We start from the raw sequence: 22,881 nt of genomic DNA on the forward strand, positions 1-22,881 counted from the left end.
GATCCGGTGGGTTAGTGCTGGTATGACCATATCCGATTTATGATTTGATATGAAAGTTGCAGTCCTTACATGACTTTTCAACTTTCCTCTCTAATTTAATTCAATATGAAAATTCGTAGTGAAAGAAAGTTGTTTGTTTAAGTAAGTAAACAAACAATTATAGGAGTTATAGATGCTCCAAATTTAGAAGCACTCGAGTATGAGGGATATTTTAATTTACTCCGCAGAAAATTGAAGAACTTCATTTTCGATTGTTGCATGTGTGATTTGGATGCTATGTGGTTTTGTCAGTTAAGGAATATTCTATAAAGTTCAATCTCTTGGTCTCAAGTTTCACTTCTGATACAATATGTGCGTCCACAATCAGTCAATGGACCAGGTCCCTTGAAACAACAAAAATAGTGCAGAAGAGTAAATAATACAGAAAAACCCAACACATGCAGTTTACGAGGAAACCTCCTTGCTCAAGGGAGTAAAACCACAACCAATTGCACAGGATTTTCAGCTGTCTTTACTAATCTTCACAAGCAAAAGTGAAACCCGGTTACAACAATGTGAGAAGAAATTATTAATCTTACGACCAAATAATAACCCTATTGCTTGAAGAGTCTTAGCAAATGACACTCTGCCCACTAAGCTATCACCATTAGACAACTTAGGAATCAACTAAGTAACATGCAGGTTGCCACTAAATCACCACGCTCCGAATGACTTAGACTTAGCTAAGCGGATACCACACGGCCCACTAAACCACCTAATCGGACTTTCCTAGATCATCCTTTACATTGTTCAATATAAAACATTTGCACCCAGAAGCTCTTTGACACATGCATCACACACTTTATAGTCATTGAACTTCTATTTTGGCAAATCACGGACCAGGTCCTAAAAACTAGCTTATTCAATAAAGACGAGCTCACATGACCTAGCCTCCAATGCCATAAGTCAGCATTTTCACTTTGAGAACTAAGGCATGTTATCGTCTACATGAGATGTTTCTAGGTCCGCCACTACATGTTTTTCCACCTTCATGCTATCAGGATCATCTTCTTGGTAGATATCTAGTGACAAAGCACTTTTTTGAGGTAACTTGACTTCGTTTCCCTTATTATATATCGGGGAAACACAGAGAAGACTATACTTTAACTCGCTCACATAATAAAGATTTTCAAGGAAGTCTTCGAGAGATTATCCAACCCTATTACCACCAAGGATATACCCTTTTATTCATCGACAAAAGAGACACCTCTCTCTTGAAGTGCCTTGAGTGAAAGTAAGTTTTTAATGTTCCCAATCATGTGCTTCAAGCATCCACTGTCCATAGATCAGCACTGACTGCTACTTCCTTCACTCCTCTATAACAAATATCACTTGTTAGACTTAGGAACCCATTTTAACATGAGTTCCCAGTAAGTAGATAGAGGTGTAACAAGAGTGTTTCTTGCCCAGTGAGGCAGGTTGGTCCTTTTCCTGTTCAAAGACTTGGGAACAAGAACAGGTCCCCCTTTCAGTCCCTTTTTCTGTCTGGAATAGACTGAAAACTTTTCTTGTGACTTTTTCTAGGCAAGACAATCCCTTTTCAAGTGATCATATCTTCCACACTTTAGATGCAGTAAATTATCTGACACAGACACAGTTTACTGTGAGGGTTGTGGAAAGGAGTAATGTCCACCTAAACATTTTTTGTTGTAGCTGTTTTGACTGGTAATGTTAAAGAGAATTTTAGAGGATTTGGTCTATTTAAGAGAAGTATTGAGTTCTTCCTTAAGAAGGAACATGTCCTTCTCCAGCTGATAGTTTCTTTCCAAAGCTAGAGAAAGTCTGGTCTCAACAGTGTTTAAACTTACTTCTACCTCTGCCTGCAAACTGGTTAACTCCCCCTTTCTTTTCCCTGACTTCTCAATCATTAAGTTCAATTGATATATGATTTCTAGTTTTCGGATTTAAGAACTACCAATTGTTCCTCAATGACCGACATTTGCACAATCATCATAACCTTTTCTTCACTTAGACTATCAAGGCTACTGTTCATAGAGTCTTTTTCGGTAGTTAACTCTTTAACAAAGTCAATGAAAATATTGGCTAGTTTTCTCAATCTTCTAACAAAAAGAGTATACAAGTTTTTCTTAATGTCAAGAAGAGTTACCCCATCTTCATCATTCTCATCATCTGATTTGGCCATGAGGGAAAACATTCCATCAAATATGTTAGCCTCATTTTGAATAACCAACATGGATGCGTCATCAGGACACTCTGATTCATCTGAATCACTTCAGGAGTCTTTGCAGAAAGCAAGATCTTTCTTCACAATATAGCTAGCTGTAACTTTTCTTGCTTTCTTATTGGGGATTGGGTCCCTTTTTCTGCCTTTCTCTCTTCCAGGCCTTCGATAGTTTTTGGCTTCAACCTTATTCTTTGGGCAATCTTTGATGAAATGACCTGGCTTTCCCTACTTGTGGCACAGGTAATTTACATTTGTAGCTCTGTTGCCTTTCATAAACCTCTATGTTTCCTCTCCAATTTTGGTACCTTCTCGTGAGGCATGTCATGTCCTTATGATCTTCATCAAGAGTTTCACCAGATATCATCTTGATAACTAAAGACTTCTCTTTCTTCAACTCCTTCTTTGACGCTTCTTGATTTCTGTTTAGTGGAGCAACCATCTTTCCACAAGAATCTCTCTTGGTGTTAATTAGCTAGAGAGCGCCCTCCCTGATACCAATTGATAGAATATGTGTGTCCATTATTAGTCAATACACCAGGTCTCTTGAAACATCAAGTACAGTGCAGAAGAGTAAACAATACAGAGAACACAACACAGACAGTTTACATGGAAACCTCTTTGCTCAATGGAGTAAAACCACAACGTGTTGCACATGATTTTCAACTGTCTTCATTGATCTTTACAAGTAAAAGTGAAACCAAGTTATAACAATGTGAGAAGAAGTTATTAATCTCACGACCAAGCAATAACCCTATAGTGCTTGAAGAGCCTAAGCAGATGATACTCTGGCCACTAAGCTATCACCACTAGACAACTTATGATTCAACTAAGCAACAAGCAGGTTGTCCACTAAATCACCATGCTCCGGATGACTTAGACTTTGCTAAGCGGATACTACACCACCCACTAAACCACCTAGCTCTAGATGACTTAGAATTTGACTAAGCAACAAAACAATGTTTCCCACTAAATTAGTTAACCCTAATTGATTTAGACTTTTACAAACTCGAAACAAATATATAAATCCTTTATAGATTAGAAACAAATTTACAATGTAACCACGAAAGATATAATCCTAAGACAACTAGATAGCTTGCAGCTCTATCAAATCCCGGTTGCTCTTAGGATAATACTTCTTGAAGATGACCTAAAATCCAAAACTTTGTTTGCCAAAACTGGAGTTTGTGTATTTTTGAAACAGATTATATAAACCAACACAAACTCGTTAAGAAAACCCTGTTGGCTGAAAGTCTGTAGTTCAGAAAAGTTGCTCACCTACCAAATTAGAGGTGACAGCTTTTCTGACGGCTATCTTGTCACCTTTTCATATCGCAGTCTTGTAAGAACTAGGTCCCTTGCAAACTTTTTTGTGAGTTCTTGAAAAGGCTTGCTGGCTGACTTCCTTTTTTTGGATGAATGAATTTAATATGGTGTTTGTCATGTAGAAAATATCATCCATAAAGAAGTGTGTTTGGTATGAAGGAAAACATTTTCTGGAAAATATTTTCCAATTTTCCCATGTTTGGTTGGGACAAAAGTTTTGGAAAATGTTTTCCAAATCAACTCATTTTCCTCAAAATTAAGGAAAATGACTTCCCTTCAAAAATTAAGGAAAACATTTTCCAAAACTCTCCTCCAATTTCAAATTACATTTTTTTTGGGGAAAAACATCAATTTTTAAAAAAAATATTTTTAATTTCAAAATTTTATTTTTTCACCCAATCCCTGACCTCCCCCCCCCATCCACCCACCCACCAACCCCAACCCCTCCCCAAAATATTAATTTTACTTTTTAAAAATATTTTCAATTTCAAAATTTTATTTTTAAAACTCCTACCCCCGCCCCTCCTCCCTCCCACCAAGCCCCCAAAAAATTAATTTTGTTTTTTAAAAATACTATCAACTTTAAATTTTTATTTTTTCACTCCTCCCCCCGCCACCACGCACTACCCCCACCCCACCCCAAAAGAATAATAATTTTGATTTTAAAAAATATTTTCAATTTCATAAATTATTTTCCTCTAGTAAAAATAAAAGATGTCTCTAAAAAATATTTTTCATTTATAAATCAAACACTAAAAATCATTTCCGAAAAATATTTTTTAGTCACCAACCAAACATGAGAAAATAAGTCCAAAATCTACTTGTTTTTCTGGAAAACAATTTCTTGGAGAACATTTTCCATGGAAAACATTTTCCTCCATACCAAACACACCCACAGAGTTATTACCCGTTCGACAAACCCTCCTCCATTCTAATTGGTGTAGTACGTTCACGTCTCACCAACTTCTGACATGACAACTTTACAACCGTACCTCATTTGTATCTGGATATCTGGACGAGAGCACTCTGCTAGGGACAAGGTACCCGCATTTGTGAGATCAAAACACCTAAAATATAACTTCATATTTCCAAATGCAATGAGATCAAAAGGAAGCAATTGAAACAACACCATAGAGTTGCTACCCCCAAGTGGACATTTTAGATGAAGAATTTGAGTCATTCTACTTCTCATGGAAGCAAGCCTCGGCTTAGTCAATTAAACATCAAAACTGAGTCTCTTTGCCTCACACAGAAAGAGAGAGCCTAAGGTTACTGAACAAATCACCAGCATTCTAGTGTCACTGAGACATCCAATGCTTTGTCCAATAAGCAAGACACTTGTATAAAATCCAGGAGTAAGACGACTAATAGCTCAATCCGATCACAAACAACTGTACCCTTAAAATCATCCACAGAGACAAATGATGGAAGCAATAGCACTGCACTTGAATGTTCTCAGACATAACTAGTTGCTCAACCACCTTTTGCTGTTAAGGAAACACAAGGTCAGACAAGTACAAGAAATTGACTCAATACATCCTAGGCGGGCAAGTTGAGTCGTTGAACAACTTACCACCCCAGCAAAACCCGGCTGCTTCAGTTGCAGATATGCCTTTACCTTTTAAAGCAGTGATAATCTTCTTTGCATCTTCAAATCCTTTATCCTAACAGAATAAAGGAAATCCTTGTAAAGTCAAATTCATCTAAGTTTTCGATGCTGCGAAAAGCTAAATTTATTGGCTGATTATATTCGGATATTACTTATGTACAGTTAAAAAATTACTTATGCACATTAGATGTTAATATTTCTCTGGTTCTGTTTGACAGAGTCACAAAGCTGTACTTTGTCGAAATTTTTAATACTTTTGTGACCTTAAGAATGCCCGTTGTAAAGAGCAAGTTCCTTTTGACGGAAACCAAGTAACTCCATGTTACTACTTTTCTCATGCTTTATTCTGCATCAAAAGGCGCAAGATGTATGAACTCTATGCACTCTGCCTCTGCTTTTGGTGCAGTCGACAAAGACTCTAAGAAATTGTCAAATTTAAAACATCCATGACCAACACAGAACTATTAATAGAAAGAATGAATTTAAAATAAGAAATTAATTTCTGAAAACAATACCATATAGTTGTAACAAGAACATGGCTTGTAGCTGCGATAAATCGCTCTAGATATCCTGTGTCAAAAACATTAGATGCACATTAGATGCCTATAGCTATGTATCTCAAGTGATTTTCACATAAGAGTTTGTTTCTACTTACTTTCACAATGAGGTCAATTATGTCGCTTCCTCCGATAGCTTCGGCTTCTTCCTTAATTTTCAAAGCTGAAGCCTTCAGAGATTTGTTCTTGCACTGAACCAACTTAATTTGTTTCAGTGTTTGAATATCTGCAAAGCTAAGTGGGATCTCCTCGAGCTCATGACCTTTTTTTATAACAAGCCTTTCAAGCAGGGGAAAAGATTCCTCAGAGGCATCCCATCTTGAGATGTTTAAACACTCCAATTTCAACAACTTAAGTTTATGGAACGTGACATCTCCGAGGCACCACTCTTTTAATTGAATAAAAGTTGGAAGCACTAATTGGAGATACTCAAGACTTGGTAGTCCCCCAATGGAAGAAACTATGCTTTCTATACGAGTCCCACGCAGTACTAACTTTTTTATATGTAAAGGCAAGCGTAACTTGGATACATTTAACTGGAACGAGTCAATGGAAAGGCGAAGTATTTGAAGCTGGGTAAGACTTTCCAATTGACAAATCTCTACAGAATCTTCATCGCACAAGATGCCGATTTCAAGTTCTTGAAGATTAGGACACCTCCGTAGTAATACATCGACATTATCATCAGCACCAATTTTAATTGCAACTTGCTTTAATATCCTCAAATTTTCCAATTTAGAGGATTCTTCTGATATCCATTTCTTGTTGTTTTTCAAATCAAAAACAACATCATTAATCTCAACATGCCTTAATGTTTTCATTTTCCAAAAAATCGGTGGTAAGACTGTACGGCTGAATGGACACAACACAATTAATGTTTCTATATGGGGAAGATGTGATTCGGGATGAAAATTGAATTTCCTTGCAGAAACTGCTAAGTACTTCAGGTGAATTAGTGCTTGCAATGCAGCTGACGACAACCGACCCACTCTATGGGAACTCAAATTCAAAACCTTAAGAAGTCTCAATTTACTAAACTGTCTGAATGCACTCCAATTAGAAACTTCACCTTTGATTAGTGTCATTCTTAGTGACCTCAAGTGTTGATGGAAGGGCTTCCGCGTTTTGGATGCAATCTCAGAAAGTCCATCACTGAAACTGAAACTCACTCGACTTTCCTTCCAATCGGAAAGTCTGAAGTTGCTATAATTCCCCTTCACAGCCAACATAAACTTTTCTTCTCTACTCCTCTCCAAGCAGAAGTGAAGTACTATATCATGAACCTGAGAGTATTTGACTTTACCATTATATCTTCCTCCCTTTGAAACCATTATCACGTTACTGCTAATAAGATCCATCAAGTAACCTTCAGCTGCTTCCTCCAATCTTCCAGATTCAACATCTTGCACGAAACCTTCCGCAATCCATAAATTTATCAAATTAGATGCTGAAATGTTGTGGTCCTCTGGAAACATCCCCATGTAAAGAAGGCAAGGCTTTAAATAATCGGGTAAGTTATCATAACTTAAGTGCACAGTCCCCCGGCTATACTCTTCAGACTCACCAAGATAGGAATATATAGCATCTTTAACCTCATGCCACCATGATTCTTCCATCTTCTTTTTTATTATTCCAGCTACCAAGATGACCACAAGGGGCAATCCTTTGCATCTTTTTGCAACTTCTAGACTCACATCGTACAGTTCAGACAGGCAAGATTTATTTTGAAACACCTTTTTCTGCAACAATTCCCAACTCTCTTTTAGTGTGAGAAATGGAAGGAAATAAGGATTGGTATGGTGCTTGACATACTCACCTACTTTCTCAAGTCGAGTTGTCACTGTTATTCTTACAATAACTTGTATTTATGAAGTTAATGAACAGAAACAGAAACAAGATGAAGCAGAAAAAATTTAAAATAGAAGAATTAATCCGAGTCCACAGAAACTACTGTGTGTCCTTAAGAAATTTAATCCCCTCACTGTACCCAAGGTTATGGATTAATTTCTCCCAAGATAAAACGGATTAAACCTGTTAAAGAAATAGCGGTACCTCAAACTTCTTTAACTTCAACGAACTGAAGAACAGCAACAAGTCACACAGACTCAGTCGATCGACACTTTGATTTTATTTGAGAGAAAAATAAATGCAGAGAAAGAAAAAAATTTCAGTGATTAAAAAATCAAAAATTTGACTTCCTTTTATAGCCATTTTCAGCAAGGAACATGTCTGTTCAGTGAAATCTGTTCAGACCCATTTTATCCAGAAAGTTGTGTCTTTTGGAAAAAATAACAACTTTTCGAAAAATTGTGTCTGTTAGGAAAATAACTACTTTTTGAAAAGTAACAACTTTTCGAAAAGTAACGACTTTTCGGAAAGAGTAACAACTTTTCGGAATGTTACTGTTACCTGCAAATTTATAAGAAATGACTTTTCATTTGCACTTTGCAAATGACTTTTCATTTTCTCTCCAAAGTAGTTCCCTCACTTTTGATATTTTCTCTTTTTTTTTCCCATTCACACTTGCTAAAACCCAACAATCCCCCACATGAATGGGGAAGGCTATTGTTAAAACATATGCATGAAAAAACTTGTGTGTCTTGTAGGTAAAGGTTAATCGCATCTGGATAAGTAGGTTTCCCTTTAAACTTTCCGTAGTGAACATATATCAGATATACTCGGTCAATCGGTAGATTTGATATCTTTGAACCGTCGAGCTTTGGTGTATACCTAGACAACATATGTCACACAATCAACCCTTGAACTGTTCTTAGTTCTCATTGTTTTGTTCGTTTCAGCCATGAACACATCTTGGATAGTAAGTGCTTAAAGAACTGGCCTTACCGGATTCTCCTTGAAGCGGCTTACACTTCACACTTACATAGGTGATTTCTAAATGTGTTATCCCATAGATACACCATTTGATATTCCTTGTATCAAACTTAGAAACCATTAAAAAGTCCTTATGTCTTTATCCTAGTTACTAAACATTGTCTCATCATGAGAATGGACCATAAAATAATAATAATATTTTATTTTAGTTTTCCTTTGACGATGTTGAACCGTCATCAATGACTTTGTTTTATCTCCTTGAACCTAGATCTTGGGATCTCCAGTCTTCTAGGTAGAGTTACCGCCACGATGACTTGTTCTCGGCCATAGTCCCATTTCCGTCGATGATTTCTCAACTCCCTCTCTATTTAGGCCTTATGTAAGTGGATCCGACACATTATCTTTTGACTTCACATAGTCAATTGTGATAATTCCACTAGAGAGTAGTTGTCTCACAGAGTTATGTCTTCGTCTTATGTGACGAGACTTGCCGTTATACATAATGCTTCCAGCCCTTCCTATTGCAGCTTGACTATCACAATGTATGCATATAGGGGCCATTGGGTTGGGCCAAAATGGAATATCTTCTAAGAAATTCCGGAGCCATTCAGCTTCTTCACCTGCCTTGTCTAAAGCAATGAATTCAGACTCCATTGTAGAGCGAGCTATACATGTTTGTTTGGATGATTTCCAAGATATTGCTCCTCCGCCAATAGTAAAAACGTATCCACTTGTGGATTTTGTTTCAGTTGACCCAGTAATCCAATTTGCATCACTATATCCTTCAAGAACGGCTGGATATCTGTTGTAATGTAAAGCATAGTTTTGAGTGTCATCTAAGTATCCCAAAACTCTCTTCATTGCTAACCAATGATTAGGATTAGGATTACTTGTGTATCGACTCAGTTTACTGATAGCGCAAGCTATGTCTGGTCGTGTACAATTCATGACATACATTAAGCTTCCCAATACGCTAGCATAGTCCAATTGAGACTGACTTTCGCCTTTATTCTTTGCAAGATGAAGATTTACATCAATTGGAGTCTTTGCCCTTTTAAAATTCAAAATTTTGAATTTTTCAAGTATCTTTTGAATATAATGAGTTTGAGACAATGCTAGACCATTAGGAGTTTTAAGAATTTTAATTCCTAATATCACATCAGCAACTCCTAAATCTTTCATATCAAACTTACTAGCAAGCATACGCTTTGTATCTTTTATATTAGCAATGTCTTTGCTCATTATAAGCATATCATCTACATATAGGCATAAAATAACTTCCTGATTTGGAGTATATTTAATGTAAACACATTTATCACATTCATTGATCTTAAATCCATTTGCCAACATGGTTTGATCAAACTTTGCATGCCATTGTTTTGGTGCTTGTTTGGCCCATAAAGTGACTTAATAAGTTTGCACACTTTCTTTTCTTTACCAGGAACTACAAAACCCTCAGGTTGTTCTATGTAAATTTCCTCTTCAAGCTCTCCATTTAAGAATGCTGTTTTCACATCCATTTGATGAATTTCAAGACCGTATACTGCAGCTAGTGCAATTAACATCTGAATTGATGTAATCCTAGTCACTGGCGAATATGTGTCAAAATAATCAAGACCTTCTTTTTGTCTAAAACCTTTGACAACAAGTCTTGCTTTATATTTGTCAATAGTTCCATCGTCTTTCATCTTCCTTTTAAAGATCCATTTTGAACCCAACGGTTTGTTCCCTGGAGGAAGATCAACCAACTCCCAAGTATGATTGCTTAAGATTGATTCAATTTCACTATTAACAGCCTCCTTCCAAGAGGTTGAGTCGCTAGACAACATTGCTTCCTTGAATGTTTGAGGCTCACTTTCAAGAAGAAATGTTACAAAATCTGATCCAAATGAAGTAGATGTCTTTTGACGTTTACTGCGTCTTGGACTTTCTTCATTTTGTTCATTCTCTTTTGGTTGTTCTCTGGGTTGTTTAGATCCCCCACTAGATGACTCAAGTCTAGTTTTATACGAATAGATATGTTTAAAAAATTCAGCACTATCTGATTCCATTACCGTATTATCATGAATATCCGGATGTTCTGACTTATGAACCAAAAAACGACATGCCTTACTGTTTGTGGCATATCCAATGAATACACAATCCACAGTCTTAGGTCCTATTTTTACCTCTTAGGTATAGGAACTTGGACTTTGGCTAGACACCCCCACACTTTGAAATATTTCAAATTGGGTTTTCTACCTTTCCATTTCTCATATGGAATTACATTTGTCTTTGAGTGAGGCACTCTATTAAGTATCTGATTTGCTGTAAGGATAGCTTCCCCCCACAAGTTCTGTGGTAAACCTGAACTTATAAGTAATGCATTCATCATTTCTTTTAAAGTTCGATTTTTTCTTTCTGCAATTCCATTAGACTGAGGAGTGTAGGGAGCAGTAGTTTGATGGATTATTCCATTTTCTAAACATATTTCTGCAAATGGAGATTCATATTCTCCACCTCTATCACTTCTGATCATTTTGATCTTTTTATCTAACTGATTTTCAACTTCAGTTTTATATTGCCTAAATGCATCTATTGCTTCATCCTTACTATTTAGCAAATAGACATAACAATATCTAGTGCAATTGTCAATAAAAGTTATGAAATACTTTTTCCCACCACGTGATGGTGTTGACTTCATGTCACAAATATCAGTGTGAATCAATTCTAAAGGATTTGAATTCCTTTCAACAGATTTATAAGAATGCTTAGCATACTTAGATTCAACACAAATTTGACATTTTGATTTATTGCACTCAAATTTTGGCAAAATATTTAAGTTAATCAGTTTTTGCAAGGTTTTGTTATTAACGTGTCCCAAACGTTCATGCCATAAACATTTAGACTCAAGCAAGTAAGAAGAAGCAAAATATTTATTCATATCAACTGCAATTACATTGAGTTTGAAAAGGTCATCACTAAAGTAGCCTTTTCCTACATACATATTATTTTTGCTTACTACTACTTTATCAGAGACAAATACACATTTAAATCCATTCTTGGTCAGAACTGGAATTGAAACTAAATTTTTTCTCAATTCTGGAACATATGAGACCCTATTCAAAGTCACCACCTTGCCTGATGTCATCTTTAATAGGACTTTGTCAGTTCCTTCCACCTTTGCAACAGCGGAGTTTGCCATAAACAATTTTTCATCTGTAAGTGCTGGAGTATATGATGAAAATAATTTTTTGTTGGCACAAACATGGCATGAGGCACCAGAATCTATCCACCATTCTCTTGGATTTCCAACCAAGTTACATTTTGAAAGCATTGCACATAGATCGTCCATTTCTCCTTTGGATTCAGCCAAGTTTGCTTGATCCTTCTTTTTCTTGTCCTTCTTAGGACCCCGGCATTCATTAGCCCTATGACCATGTTTACCACAATTAAAGCAGTTTCCATTGAATTTCTTCTTAGGAGGATTGCTTTTTGGACCAGATGCTTTCTTTCTTTTCTTTAATTTTGTGGAATCTTCTTCAACAAAATTTACTCCAGATATTGCTGAATTACCACGTGACCTCTTTTCTGCAGCCTTATTATCCTCTTCGATTCTCAACCTTACTATGAAATCTTCAACAGTCATCTCCTTGCGTTTGTGTTTCAAGTAGTTTTTAAAGTCCTTCCACAATGGAGGTAACTTTTCAATAATTGAAGCCACTTGAAAAGCATCATTCACAATTAATCCTACATTAAAGGTTATGTGAGTATTAAGGGAAAACTTAATATTTCTAACATAGGCATTAAATAAATTTATACCTTCAGCAAGGAGATCATGGATTATGACCTGCAATTCTTGAACTTGGGTGACGACAGTCTTACTGTCTATCATCTTAAAGTCCAGAAATTTTGCCACAATGAATTTCTTCATTCCGGCATCTTCTGTTTTGTACTTCTTTTCTAAAGCATCCAGAGTTCTGTTTTTGCATTGCTGTACACATTGTACAGATCATCTTGCAGACCACTCAAAATATAATTTTTACACAAAAAATCTGAGTGTGTCCATCCTTCTGTTACCAAGAATCGTTCATCAACCGGAGTTTCATCTGACATAACAGGAACATTCTCATTGATGAACTTCTGCAGACTCAACGTAGTGAGATAGAAGAACATCTTTTGCTGCCATCTCTTAAAGTCGACTCCAGAAAACTTTGCAGGTTTCTCAGCCGGTGCTAAGGCAGCATTTGAACAATTATGTGCAACCGTTGTTGTTGCAGCACTTACTGTTCCAGCATTTGTTTGACTTGAATTAGTTATTTTTTTCTGTCACAAATGGCAGATAAATTAAGTATTTAAAATACTAACAGTAAAGAACAAATCTTTACACAAACTGTTTCTTATTTAACGATAAAGTTTTGTGTTCTTTTAATCGTTAATCGAATGAATTTTAAAAATTCAATTAGAGTAGAAAACCATAAAGGTTTTAATCTCCAGAAACCTCAAATACAGAAACTGTTAAATTTCTTAAGATTGTTATTCTTACAATAACTTGTATTTATGAAGTTAATGAACAGAAACAGAAACAAGATGAAGCAGAAAAAATTTAAAATAGAAGAATTAATCCGAGTCCACAGAAACTACTGTGTGTCCTTAAGAAATTTAATCCCCTCACTGTACCCAAGGTTATGGATTAATTTCTCCCAAGATAAAACGGATTAAACCTGTTAAAGAAATAGCGGTACCTCAAACTTCTTTAACTTCAATGAACTGAAGAACAGCAACAAGTCACACAGACTCAGTCGATCGACACTTTGATTTTATTTGAGAGAAAAATAAATGCAGAGAAAGAAAAAAATTTCAGTGATTAAAAAATCAAAAATTTGACTTCCTTTTATAGCCATTTTCAGCAAGGAACATGTCTGTTCAATGAAATCTGTTCAGACCCATTTTATCCAGAAAGTTGTGTCTTTTGGAAAAAATTACAACTTTTCGAAAAATTGTGTCTGTTAGGAAAATAACTACTTTTTGAAAAGTAACGACTTTTCGAAAAGTAACGACTTTTCGGAAAGAGTAACAACTTTTTGGAATGTTACCGTTACTTGCAAATTTATAAGAAATGACTTTTCATTTGCACTTTGCAAATGACTTTTCATTTTCTCTCCAAAGTAGTTCCCTCACTTTTGATATTTTCTCTTTTCTTTTCCCATTCACACTTGCTAAAACCCAACAGTCACTACTATTCTACTTCTATTCTCACCATCTGGGAGAGATAACCTTAAGTCATCTCATGCCATACCATCCCACATATCATCCAAGACAATGAAATACCACTTTCCCAATAAGCTTTTCCGCAACATGTCAGCTAGTTCGCCAACCTCATCTACCTTGACCATGAAACCAGTAACTTGACTGAAAATATCTTGTAATAGCTCTTTCCGATTATATGTTTGAGAAATGATGCACCATGCTCGAACATCAAAATGAGAAACAATGATTTCATTATTATACAATAATCTAGCGCAAGTTGTTTTACCTTGTCCACCCATTCCCACAATTGGTATGACATCTAGCTCATTTGTCCCTCGAGTAAGAGAATGAATCATTTTTTCTGCTACTATCCCAAAACCCACTATATCCTCATCATTCATAAGACTATTATGATGTTGATCTGGCATATGTCTAGATGTCTCAATCATAGAGAAGGGTTTAAGAGGAATGTTCTTAAACCTCATCTTGTTCACCTTCATACTAATATGCTTGATCTCTTTTATGATAGCAGGAAGTGAGCAAAAAATATGCCAAAGACCATTATACTGAACAAGAATAGAGTCAATAACAACTTCAGCTTCATATGCCAAATTGATAGTAGCTCTCAGAATATCATGATGCACCTTTTCAACATCTCTGAAAGTCGAATTTAGATATGAGAGCTCTCTCTTTAAAATAACAATATGAGGTTTTATCATGGAATTTAAACCTGATTCAAGTTTCAACATCTCATTCATTTTTCTCAAAAGAGAGACCAGAAAGCTCAATCCACCAACAGCGGGAAACTGAGATGGAATGAATTTGAAGGATTTGTAGTACCTCTCCACTTGTGCCTTCATATTTTCAGTTTTCTCCAATATCTGTACCGTGAAAAAATTTATCGTGCTACTATCATCTTTAATCATATAGCTGGGAATAATCTTTTGAATTACACATAGAACATCACCCACAAGAACTCCCGCCTTTTCCAAGATCTCATTCAACCTCTTTCCGTTAATAAACCTATTTGGTACATCAGAAAGAAAAATCAATAAGAACTCTATCTCCACATCAATATTTCGAGCATAGACATTATTACAAAAGTTCTCCGTTTTTTTGTTTCTGAGATACATCAGCAGATTGTAGAGATGTTTAGAAAATTCTTTTGGTAATTTCTTGTCCTTGAATGTTCTTAATTGAGTAAACTTTGAAGCCTTTAGTTCACCGTGAAAAATCTTCTTCATTTCCAGCTCTACAAGTGCAATTAAGCAAAACAGATAAGAAGGTCTACTCAAGATATCATCTGTTTCATCTTCATCCTCAACTGGACCTATATAATCATCTGAAGCTCTATTATCTTCGTCGTTAACCCAAACAGCAAAACAGAACAGTGCCACATTGTTAGCCATAAACTGAATTAGAATCTCCAAACATTCCAGCTTCTCATAGTCAATATAACCTCTTATCTCGGTGGCATATAAGTATCTCAAGAATCTCATTTTCTTTTGAAGGATTTTCACTTGCTTTGAAAATCAATTTTTCTGAAGGATTCGTTTTTCATTCTTAAACGAAATGTAAGACCTATCCACGCAGATTGGTACATCATTTAGATTTTTGTCGAGGAAATCCATATATTCCAATAGGTAGGAATCACTAAACTCGTAATTGTATCTTAAACTAGTATTACCTTCAGTGAGTTCCTGCAACTGTGGTACTAGCCTTTCGATATTAAGTTCAGTTTGATATTCATTAGGAATTCCACCAAGAACTGACTGAAACATGAACAAAAAGCCAATAAGCTTCCAAGCCTTTACTCCATTGATGAGGCTTGAAGCTTTTACCAAAGAAGAAGAAGAAGACTGAAGAATGAAATTGTTATTTTTGAAATCATACTCTACACGTGATCTGCATTGCTTATATAGCAATCAGATGATGCAAAACAAAATACAAACTAACTAACTAACTCTACACATTAATCGATGTAACAACCTACTAACTTGAAATTACAATAATAGGCCAAACTAACTACTAACTAACTTCAACTTCTAACTAACTTTTGAATAGTTAGTTGCTGCCATTAACTAACTCATCTTCACTTCTTTTAACACACCCCCTCAAGCTGATGAGTGCATAATATTGATCACTCCAAGCTTGCCTAGAAGATGCACATGTTGAACTTGGTTCAGCCCTTTTGTCAATATGTCTGCGAGTTGTTGATGTGTGTGAACATAGGCAGTGTCAACTTGTCCTGCTTTGATCTTATCTCGTATAAAATGGCAATCTATCTCAATGTGTTTTGTCCGTTCGTGTAACACTGGATTAGCTGCTAGTTGTATGGCTGATTTGCTGTCACTGAAGATTGTAATAGGCAGTTGAACATTCACTCCTAATTCCTTGAACAATCCTAGAAGCCAAGTAATTTCTGAGACTGCTGATGCCATACTTCTGTACTCAGCTTCAGCTGAGCTTCTTGAAACAGTTTGTTGTTTCTTTGATTTCCAAGAAACTAAGGACTCTCCAAACTTAATGACATATCTTGTGATGGATCTTCTTGTGTTAGGATAGGATGCCCAATCAGAATCACACCAACAAGTAATTATGTTGGTAGGTTCAGAGTGTAACCACACACCTTGACCAACTGAACCTTTCAAATATCTAATCACTCTAGTGGCTGCTTCCATATGTGATTTCTTGGGAGATTGCATGAATTGGCTTAAGGTTTGCACTGCATAACTTATGTCTGGCCTGGTGATAGTAGCATATAACAACTTACCAACCAACCTTTGATATGAAGTAATGTCATGCAACACATCACCATTAACATAGCCATTTGCTTGATCATGTTCTACAGAAGTTAATCTCAAATTGGACTCCATTGGTGTAGATGCAGGTTTAGCACCTGTTAATCCAGCTTCAACAATAAGTTCCAGTATATACTTCCTTTGATTCAAAATAATTCCTCCAGAGGATCTTAACACTTCAATGCCTAAGAAAAATTTGAGTTCACCTAGATCTTTCAGTTTGAACTGTTTGTGTAGACATGCCTTAACCTTAGCAATCAGTTATGTGTTACTCCCTGTGATCAATAGATCATCTACATAAACTAGAACAATGACAATATCTTCCTCCTTTTTTAGTGTGAACAGTGAGTAGTCATGAGCACTCTGACTAAAACCTATGGCTTGTAACACCTTTGTAAGCTTCAGGTTTTACTATCTTGAGGCTTGTTTAAGTACATATAAAGACTTTAACAACTTGCAGACTTTATTTACACCTGGCTTTGCAAAACCTTCAGGCATTTTCATATAGACTTCTTCATCTAAATCACCCTGTAAGAAAGCATTATAGACATCCATCTGGTACAATGTCCAGCCCTTTGATACTGCCAATGCAATGACACATCTAACTGTTACCATCTTGGCTACTGGAGAAAAAGTGTCATGATAATCCAATCCTTCTTGTTGACTATATCCCTTTGCTACAAGTCTTGCTTTAAACCTTTCTATCTCACCATTTGCCTTATACTTAACTTTATATATCCACTTGGAACCAACTGCATGCATACCTTCTGGTAGTTCAACTACTTGCCATGTATTATTATCTTCAAGAGCTTTGATTTCCTACTTCATAGCATGTATCCACCTTTCATCTTGTGAAGCTTGATTGAAATTCTTAGGTTCTGTATACTCTGAAAGTTTACTCAGAAAACTTCTACATTCAGGTTTTAACTTCTCATAATTCAGATAGCTAGCCATAGGATGTTTAGTGCTACTATGGCCTTTAGTAATAGCATAATCTTTCATCCACATTCTCCTTGATGCTTCTTGAAGATCTTCAAATATAAAAGTCAACATGTGATGGTACAACATGAGTATTTTCAGCAACTTCCTCTATTGTACTTGGTCTAAACATTTGATCTTCTGAAGAATTCTCAGTCTCATTACTCTGGCTGTCTTCATGAACTATACTAGTGTCTGCCGATTCACTATTATCAATCTCAGCTTCAATAGTTTCATTTTCTGCTTTCTCTAAGAGTGAACCATGTACATCAACCAATAGATCAAGTTGAGGCCTCACTTTAGCAAAAGGAAATGTTTCTTCATGAAATACCACATCTCTATTCACATGAACTTTAGTAGAGTGAATATCCAACAACACATATCCTTTCTGCAATTCTGAGTACCCCAAGAGAATAGTTGCACTAGCTCTGGCTGAAAATTTATCTCCTTTAGGCACTTTTGTAGCATAGCAAAGACAACCTATAACCTTTAGATGAGATAAACTAGGTTGTTTACAATAAAGTAGCTCATAGGCACTTTTGTTGGAATTGACTGATGATGGTAATCTATTCATCAAATAAACTGCAGCCTTAATGCAATAACCCCAAAATCTGATAGGTAGATGAGCCTGAAATCTGATTGCTCTTGCAATATTAAGGATGTGTCTGTGCTTTCTTTCAACCACACCATTTTGTTGTGGTGTGTGAGGGTAACTACTCTGATGTAATATTCCCAGTTGATTGAATAGATCTCTACACTGTGAATTAAGGAATTCTGTGCCATTATCTGATCTCACAACTTTGACATGAGAATTGAACTGAGTTTTGATCATTAAAAGAAAATTTTTGATAGCTACAATGGTTTCTGATTTTAACTGCAACAAATGAACCCATACAAATCTACTATAGTCATCTACTATAGTCAAGAAGTAATGCTTTCTATCTAGAGTAGGAGTCTTATAAGGTCCCCATAGATCCATATGAACAACATCAAACATCATGGATGCTCTAGTAGCACTAATAGGAAAAGCAAGTCTAGTTTGCTTAGCTAAAGGACAAACAGGACAATGAACTGATATTCCATCACCTTTACTGCTTGTATCTATCTTGAGAAGTCTTAATATCTGTTGAGATGGATGCCCTAACCTTTTGTGCCATATTTTTGTGTCTTGTATTACAGCTCCTGCAACTACTATTTCTTGAGCACACCTTATCTCTTCCTTTTGTTTAGATGAAAAAGTAGCCTTAAAACTGTATAACCCTCCTTCTTCTCTACCAATCCCCTTCACCCTGCCACTGCAGAGGTCCTGAAATACACAAAAGTCAGGGTAAAAAGATACAAAACAATTTAGTTCTCTTGTAATCTTTGACACTGACAATAGACTGAACTTGAAATCTGTCACATGTAAAACACTTCTGGCCACTTCATTTTCAAATATAGGTGTTTCACCAATATGACTGACTGTAACCTTGTCACCTGTTGGAAGATGAACTTGATTCATTTGTGACTTTGTTAATTCATGCCTCCTAGTTAGTAACTGCTTATTTGCAATGATATGATGAGTTGCACCTGAATCAACAATCCAATCTTGAACAGCAGGATTTGTTATTAGACAAGTTGTAATACCTGCCATATTGACTTGTTTTGTTTCTTGTACATCTTTGTTTAGCATTTTCGTTATTTGGTTATACTCCTTCTCAATGAATGTTTGTCCCTTTGGCACCTTCTGCATGTTATTGTTTTCCACCTGATTATTTGATACAGCATTAGGATGATCACAGTGATCATTAGAGATGTTATTTGCAGCTTGATATCCTCTTCCATATCCACCATTATTTCCTGAACTTTGTCCTCCATATCCATTAAATTGACTTGTGCCTGTACCATTTCTCATGTTTCCATTCCCATTTCCAAAACCTGGTTTCTTCCTTTGTTTCCAGTCACTTGGATAACCAATCAACTTGTAACAATTATCCTTTGTGTGACCTGAGAAATGACAGTAATCACATTTCTTTCCCTTGTAATGTTCCTTTCCAGCTTCTTGATTCCTGTTAACACTCATCACCATAGAACTTGGTTTCTCAACTACATTATCCATATAACTTGAGTGCTGAATTTCATCTTCTATAATCATAGCATAAGCTTGATTCATAGATGGTGTAGTTCCTTTGAGTAGTATTTGTCTCCTAGCCTGATCATATGATTCATTTAGGCCACTTAGGAATTGAATCAATCTCATCTGTTCCAAATGATTATTATACTCCTTCGACTGAGAACAAGAACTACATGGATTTGGAACTATAGCATCATACTCATTCCATAGTGTTTTCAACTTTAAGAAGTAATGAGATACAGAATTTGTACCTTGTGAGAGAGTGGTGATATCTCTATGTAATTGATAGATCCTTACTCTATTCACCTTGTCGAATCTTTTCTTTAGATCATTCCATACTGAGAAAGCATTTGTGGCATACACAATCCCACTAAGTAGCTCTTCACTGACTGTGTTCATCAGCCAAGACAACACAATAGCATTGCAAGTTTCCCATTGCTCATGCAATTCATCTTTGTACAGGGCTTTTGTGCAATCACCAGTTACAAAACCATATTTCCTCTTCCCTAATAATGCAATTCTCATTGCTCTACTCCAAATTCCATAGTTTTCAGATCCAACCAGCTTGATCGGAACTAACACAGCACTAGAACTATCAGAATTTCCAATGAACAATGGATCATTCTGATCGATCTTTACTCCTACCATATCTGTAGATCTTAAGCTACAGATTCTCACAACTTGACAGGGATTTAAACTCCACTAATGATACAGATTACACTGCTCTGATACCATGAACAAAAATCCAATAAGCTTCCAAGCCTTTACTCCATTGATGAGGCTTGAAGCTTTAACCAAAGAAGAAGAAGAAGACTGAAGAATGAAATTGTTATTTTTGAAATCATACTCTACACGTGATCTGCATTGCTTATATAGCAATCAGATGATGCAAAAAAAATACAAACTAACTAACTAACTCTACACATTAATCGATGTAACAACCTACTAACTTGAAATTACAATAATAGGACTAGCTAACTACTAACTAACTTCAACTTCTAACTAACTTTTGAATAGTTAGTTGCTGCCATTAACTAACTCATCTTCACTTCTTTTAACAAAACATTTTCGCAATCAATTGAGCCTTCTTTGTGATTTTCACTAAGGAATCAGGCAAAAGAACATGATGGTATTTGAGAAAAGTTGTGAGAAATCATAGCTCCATTTCAAGTGTCTCAATTTGATCAATCTTGACGCTGTTCAGATTGCCTCTACTCATGATCCTTCTTAGGTGAATCAACATTCGATGTCTTTGTGATTCATCATCTTATGTAGAAAATTCCTGAAAGTTCACCAACTCTTAGAATATTATAAAGAATAACATGTCTTTCAATATCTATTGTTAGAATTTCAATATCAGTAAAGAATTTGTTAACTTCATTCTTATGAACTTGTGTACATATATCCAATAAGAGTGAGTGTCGCTTTCTATATTTAGTAAGTTTTCAATTTGCCAAGTTTATGATGACAAGATTTAATGGACTAAACACATCTTTAATTACAAGATTTAAAAGTCTTGTATTATTTCTTACACTATGTGCCGAGTCAAACTAAAAAACTTAAATTGGAATGGAAGAGTATATAGACTATTTCCTTGAAGTATGAAAATAAACTATGAATCAATAGAACTCACCTCAATCTTGACTTATTGAATCTCCTGTTACTCCTCAGTAGCTCAATAATAGATCGATCGATCGACCGATTATTAACTGATTGGTGGTAGATCAAAATCCTATATGGGACAAGATGTTGTCTAGTACAGAGAGATGGGTGAGGAGATTAAACAATAATTCGAGTTGGCAAATGGGACAAACTGACTGGAATGTGTATTTTATGAGTCTGAATTATTGCATTATTCGTCTATTGATTTATGGTTGGTAAACAACAACTAGCTAGTGCTTTATTAATTAATGATAGTGATTGATGTAGTAAAAATGAAATCAACTTTATCCTTGCTTTGAGATTAAATTTTTTATTATAAATATTTAAAAAGGGAAAATTTATGCGATTAAGCAAGCATATACTAGTTAATTATTTAACATAGTTATAGTTTGAAGAAATTACTTTTCACTGCTACATGTAACTATATTTACGTTGGTCATGTCCAGAATTTGTATAATTCGGTTCATAATTATGTAAATCTAGAATTTGTATATGATTATCCTAGCTTGTATATAATTATCTTGTTGATACATTTGATTTGTATAAGTTCCGAAAAAATCCAAAATGTATAAATGCATAATTTGTATGTACTTACCTTGTTTGTACATTGACAAGCAAATTATACAAACAAACTTATCTTGTTTGTAGAATTAATATCTCAAAAGGTCATTCAACTTTAGAAATTTATCCAGTATAGTCATTAAACTTTATTTGGTATCAATAAAATCACTCAACTTAAACTTTTATGTCAATAAAATCACTCAATTTAAGCATTTATGTCAATAAAGTCACTCAACCAATTTTATCATTAAGAAACAAAATAAATTATTTTTTAATATCTAATCACAATTAAAATAATAAATAAATAGCTTAAATTACTACTTTATTACTATTAGAATACCTGGTCCTAGGACGCCAGTTAGTAGTTTAGTCGTATTAGGATTGTCTTACTAGTTCACTAGTTATTATTCAATTAGACTACTTTAGTTCAGTTCGTTTAGGAGTCTTATTACTTCTGTTGTGACTCTATTTAAGAACTTGATGCCTTCATTAATAAAGTACATTCAGTTCATATGGTATTAGAGCTCTTCACGCTCTAAAGAGTACGATCCAGCTTTTTTTTTCTTCTTTTTCCTCTCTTCACGCAGATCAGCAACAATGACCAACAACAATGGCAACAATCCAAGAGTTGTCAATGCTGATAACACGACAAGCACCAATACTATCATTCAATTCAATCCCACATCCCAATTACCCATCAAACTAAGTGGTGGTCACAACTTCACCACCTGAAAAGCCCAATTTTCCATGATTATGTATGGCTACAACCTCTTTGGCCATCTCGATGGAACCAGTCCGTCCCCTAGTCGCACGATTACCCTCGGAACGAATATCTCTCCCAATCCTGCCTTCTTAACTTGGTTCCGTCAGGATCAACTCATCCAGAATGCTCTCATGGCTTCTGTCGAACCCACTATTGCCCCTACTGTTGCTGCCGCTGACTCGTCTAAATCAGCTTGGGATGCCTTGCAGACCACTTATGCGAACAAATC

General features: G+C 35.6%; 1 pseudogene; it reads right to left on the reverse strand.

The window, feature by feature from the left end:
* Positions 1-4,255: 4,255 nt before the first annotated feature.
* Positions 4,256-21,645, reverse strand: LOC101256122 (putative late blight resistance protein homolog R1A-3; annotated as a pseudogene).
* Between the last annotated feature and the right edge of the window lie 1,236 nt (positions 21,646-22,881).

Source organism: Solanum lycopersicum, chromosome 9 (genome assembly GCF_036512215.1).
Source record: "Solanum lycopersicum chromosome 9, SLM_r2.1".
In the NCBI taxonomy this organism is placed as follows: Eukaryota; Viridiplantae; Streptophyta; class Magnoliopsida; order Solanales; family Solanaceae; genus Solanum; species Solanum lycopersicum.